The sequence below is a fragment of the Cupressus sempervirens genome, chromosome 6 (genome assembly GCF_028749045.1).
Source record: "Cupressus sempervirens isolate cs-2001-9-10 chromosome 6, ASM2874904v1, whole genome shotgun sequence".
Taxonomy (NCBI): Eukaryota; Viridiplantae; Streptophyta; class Pinopsida; order Cupressales; family Cupressaceae; genus Cupressus; species Cupressus sempervirens.
In genome coordinates, this window is record NC_143123.1 from 66914408 (window position 1) to 66920407 (window position 6000).

General features: G+C 28.8%; 1 pseudogene; it reads left to right on the forward strand.

Moving 5' to 3' along the window:
• Positions 1-722: 722 nt before the first annotated feature.
• LOC149551159 (galactinol synthase 4-like) lies at positions 723-1724 on the forward strand (annotated as a pseudogene).
• Positions 1725-6000: the final 4276 nt, after the last annotated feature.

Consider the following 6000-nt stretch of genomic DNA (forward strand, 5'->3'; position numbering starts at 1 on the left):
TGTCCACATCATGCAATAACTCTACTATAAAAAAGTTCTCAAATTCTCACAGCTTCTAAGATTCTGAAGATTTGAAAATATTACATTAAATTGTATGTACAAAAAAATCTACTCGTGTGCATAAGTGTGATTTTAGTAATTAAAAAAAATTCAGATTTCTAAAATTTTCCTGTTATTTTCAATTTTGTTGCTATTTTTACTACTTTTGCTCTTTAGAAGATTTAATTAAGAAAAACTTATACATATCTTTTGAAGGAAGTAATTGAAAGTATAATATTCATATTTATTTTTAATTCAACCCTATTTTATGGTTATTATTTTTCTGCATAATGCAAATTGAACAATCATAAATATATTCTTAGAAATTATAAAACTTCTAAACAAACATTTCATATCTCACAAACTCAACTTCATAGATCTCTAGACTACGGCACATTTAATATCTTGAAACAATCAAATTCGGTAGGAACTTTGGCACTTGCGCCTCTTGTTATTGTCAAATCTGAAAGAGTCAAAAAAAGCACAGATATTATTGCCAAATCTTACCAAATCTGAAAGAGTCAAAAAAAAATTACAAATTTGCACTAAACTTCACAGTGAGATACATGCCACTTGTTATGGTCAATGTTAAAATTTAATGTAGCCCTCTACAAAAATCTATTCGCATTGAATGTACACCAACCACTGGAATTAGAAAAGCTAAGAGTTTGTATCCTGTGGTCATGGCGGTCTTACCAGATGTTCAAATTGAGATTCATCTTGATCTGCTGTGACTTTTCTCATTTTTCTCTTGAAATGGAGCAGCGAGGGATCGAACCAGCCACAACATTAGAAAATGAAATCTCACTTCTTTCAATTCTCTTCCAGCAATAAGCACAACAAAAAGTGTGATGCAGTTTTTTTCTTTTTTTCGTCTGTTTCATTAATGATGCAATAGGATTCAAAATTAGAATTTGTATTAATTTTGTGTGGAGTTTGTGCAGTTTGATGAATTCAGAAAAATGGTGTATCTAGATGCTGAGATTGAAGTCTTCGACAGCATAGACAATCTATTTGACATGCCGCATGGGCATTCCTATGCTGTCATGGACTGCTTTTGTGAGAAGACGTGGAGTCACGCCACCCAATATAAGATTGGATACTGCTAGCAATGCCCTAATAAGGTGACGTGGCCTGCTTAGTTGGAGGATGAGCGCCCTGCTCTGTATTTCAATGCTGGAACGTTTGTGTTTGAGCCCAGCAAATGGAAACTCTAGTGTCTACCACTCTAACACCATTTGAAGAGCACGTATTGCATATCTTTTTTTAACTCAATCTTTGCCAGATAGTACTAATTTTCCATGATTTGATACTCACCACAGAAAACCCTATTTCATTGCAGGATTTCTTGAACATGTATTTCCAAAAGCAGTACAAACCAATCCCTTTGGCCTACAATTTGGTGCTGGCAATGCTATGGCATCATTCGGAGAATGTAGATCTGGATTCTATCAAAGTAGTTTACTATTGTGCAGTTGTGAGCTATTGTGTAGCTATAAGTCTTTGTTCATGCCATATTATGGACGAAATCAGGGTTCTTTTGTACATTTCTGAAAAACTAATTTAAACTAAAAAATTGATGGATGTGTGCAGGGTTCGAAACCATGGAGGTTTACTGGGAAGGAGAAAACATGGATAGGTGAGATATAAAGAGATTAGGCATGAGGAGCTTGTCACAAACATAGTCATTAGCTGGTTTATTTAGCTATTTCATTCATTATTAATTAAATTGTGCTTTTTCTTTAATTTGGATTAACACTCTACATAGTAAATCCTGAAGAATTACACATTTAATGCTTTGCTCTGCATTAGCTAAACATTGTTTAACCCTTTTTTATGCTACACAGGGTATTGTATGAGACATGAAGCCTCCATTTTTTATTAAGTACAAATCTGCCCAACTTAATATAAATAAATAGTTTAAGGTATTTTCTAGTGAGGGGGAAGGATTTGGTTTAATTTATCTATGGTTATCTTGATAAAGTAGCACTATCACAATATGGTTATCTTTCCTTGCAGTTCTGAGGTTATAATCCATGCATTTGTACTTTTTATAATATTCTTTGTTGTATTTAGTCTCTGGATGGGATGGAGCATTAGAGTTTTGATCTGAAACTCTATCCTGCTCTATTTTTTGTCCTTATCAACAAGAAAATAGCTAGATTGTCTAGGGAATTAGTTATAGGCATTCCTTTAGAACTCCTGTTCGGTTTCATATTTTTAGTGCATATTCAGACCATGGTAGATTATATATACGGACTCTTGTATGAGAGAATACCGATACAACAAAAAAATTGCATTTGATTTGACAGTTTATGAAATTTATTAATTAATTTTAAAACTACAAAACTACCGATCTCATGATCTCAAAGACACCAACTAAAAACTTCTATTATAATTATTAGTTCCTGCTGACAGGCAGAAAACTATAGCATCCACAAATGCTTATTTTGAATTTTTATTCAACCAATCAGATTTATTAATTTTCACATGTTACTACTTAAACATAATGTTTCTTTATTATTTAAAATTATTTATCTATGACCTTATTCGCTAGTACATTGAACAGTTAGTGTTCCAATTTTTTCAAAAACTTTTACTTGATATAACAATGAAATATTTCATTATGCACACATATAACACAGTAACAAGGATTTTATCAAATCTGAAAATGTCAGAAAAGATTTACAAATTGTACTAAAATCTCAGAGATTTGCCACATCAATGGTAACATTTAATGTAGTTTTCAGAAAAAAGTTATCCGCATTGAATGTGTGTTATCGATTGGGATTGTGAATTACAGAAAGTCAAGAATCCTAAACATTCATCTACTATATATGGTCTTCTTTCTTTGTAGCCTCTCTTCTAAATGATCTTCTATCTTTGAAGTGTCTCTTCCAAATCAATTTGGAGAACAATTGGTATTATGTTACCTCCATTTTTGTAACAAATATTGAGGTAAGAAATTCATCTCCCTTCAATTTTTACATTGTTTTTCCCTCACCATTTTATTTTAATTTCTAATTTATGCAAGCGTTATTCATTCTTTTGTACATTGATATTTTTTAAAATTATTTTTCATTTTTGTTTTGGCCACTTTAGACGGTTCTCTGTAGCTTTTCCTTTTGAAATATTCGAGATTCCAGAGCTAGGTTGTGGTTACGGTTTCCAAGTTTTCTTAGCAAACAAAAATAATATTGTTATTGTTAGCAGTAGTTGGTAGGGAATCATTTTTCAAAAAAAAAGTGTTATGTGCTGCTTTGTCAAATGAGAATCCAATATTCTTGTACATAGTATGTTAATCTGCATTACCTTCAAACATATTCAATACCAAAGCCCACAATGAAGCATCGTTGATGTATTTGAGCACTTTTCTATTTTACTTTATTAGTTGTTCGGTGAATTTCTTCCAAAATTTTGATCAGAGACTTGTTGTTTCTACATTCTATTTCTTATTGTTGTGTGATAAATCTCAAGATTGGTTTATTTAATTTGTCTACCTTGCTCCAAAAATGGTTTTCCATTGATAGCTTTGAGTATACTTGGAGGTGTACAATGAGAGCCCTTTTCGCTAAGACACAGTTGTATAGTGATCCAGATTTTTAAATTTTCAGGTTTTTGCCCTTTTTCAAATTTTATGGCATGTATGGAACTTCAGAAGATTCTACTATGAAGAGATTTATTTGAACATCTATTTATTTTTTGATAAAAATTTGAAATGGGTTGAACAATTTGAGAAACCAAAACCAAACACTTAGTAGCCATTAAATATTGAAACAAACACATTGTTTCAAAAAGACAAAAACTGGTTAAATCAAAGCTTATAGTTGGCTTCCTATAATAAACGAGTTGGTGGCATGGAAATGAAGTATTCAACTATTTATAAACTCAATCAATCCAAATTTAAAAGAAGATTTAGCTGCTTTACTTAGTTTAGTGCTTGTTGGGAAATTTATCAACATTTAAAATATACTCATTTCTATTTTAAAAATGAAATTCTTAAGAGGAATTTTATTTCAAATGTATAGAATTATTTTTGAAAAACTAATTAAATATATTTTGAATTGCATAGATCTATTATCGAATTTATTTACTCTATCTTGAGTAAATCTAGAATTGTCTTTCAAATTTATAATTTAGATCAAAAAATATTTTTTCTCTATTTAATTAATTATTATCAAACATATCTATAACATTTACAAATTAGTGAATCAATCTATCAAAGTTAACATCATTATTATTAGTAATTTATAATATAGCATTCATTCATGTTAATTTTTTTCCGTCCTTCCTTGCATCTTTTGCCAATTCCACCAAAATTTGGTTGACCAAGGCTCATTTGTTGGGATTCATAGCACTATGAATAAAAGGTGCTAGAGGTGTTCCAATTTTTTTTTCCCATTCTAAATTTAAGAGTTTTTTTATTTTCTATCTTTATGTTTAAACAAATTTTATAAGCTTAGCAATTACATGTGCATATATTATTATCATCAATACTTTTAGACTAGGACATTAAAAGTGAAGGTGAAACAATTTTCAATTTAGAATTTCTTTTTGTCAACAATACTTTTCCCTAAACATTATTTTTACAAATTTTTGGTTCATATTATTATATTGTTATTACTACTCTCCATGTTACTACCGGCAGGAACTAGACACTATGCGTCCTTGTTATTATTATATATAGTATCTTATGTGCTACATAAAAAGTATATAGTTATAATTGTGTACAATATAAATAAAAAATAAAAAATAATCTAAATTATACCATATAAAAATATATTATAGAAATTAATTTAAAAAATTCAAATTAGATTAAAGATATCAATTTTAGATAGGAAAGTATGCAACCTTTTACAAGGTTTGCTTTCATAGATAATTATTTATGTATTGCAATCTACTTAATTCAAATATATAAGAGTTTTAAAAACTTGGATACTCTTTGCAAGACACAATTTGGTATAGGAAAATCATTAAATAGAGATTTGAACACAAGAGAAGGTAAAGTAATGCATTTAGATGATGATAAAAAATTTCACTAATAAGGACTATGGTGTAATATCATCACTAAGGATAAAATAAATTGTTCTAACAACATTTATAATAATAATACAAATAATATGATCATACATTGTGAATTAGTGTTAGTAAAATATCAAAGAAACAATTATATATTCTATAACATAAATTTATATTATAAATGGAAATATGATTTTTCTTAAATATAATAAAGAAAATTTCTTAGTTGATGATAAATATTTTTAAAAATGTAATAATAGGGCATATGTTGAATTTAAAGAAAGTAGCTATAATCAAATCCCTTTCTAATATGGTTTCCTTCATTTAAAAAAGAGAGAGATTAACTTACTATCTTAAATATACATTCTAAAAGGATTTAGTTTTATTAAGATCTAGTAAAGCACATCAAGTATTTGAATGAAACAATGTTGTTTTTTACAACTCTTCCATAATTACTGATATTTGTAATTTGATTAGTTTCTGCCAATAAAAAAAAAGTATTTGAATAAAACTAAAAACATGTATGGCAACATAAGACAATGAAAAAATGGGTCTATTTTACATTCTATATATTCTCTATCTTTCTCAATATATTTTACTCACACACCATCACATATTAAAATATCAAACAATAGAATGCTAGAATTGAAAGGAAGCTAATGGTACTATCATTTCATAAAATTAATTTGAGATGTAAAACCACACAAAATAAACACCAAAAAATTCATCACCACATGAAACACATACCACAAAATGGTACTGTAAGAACACATATGTTGCTATCATACACATCAGGTAAGTGTTCAAACCAGACATCTATCTGGATCTATTTTTTATCCAAAAAATACATAAGACTTCATTCATCAAAGAAATAAGAAGAATAAGACAGAAAACATAGATTAATCAAATCTCCAAACAATTATAGGATGAAAATGAATCAAG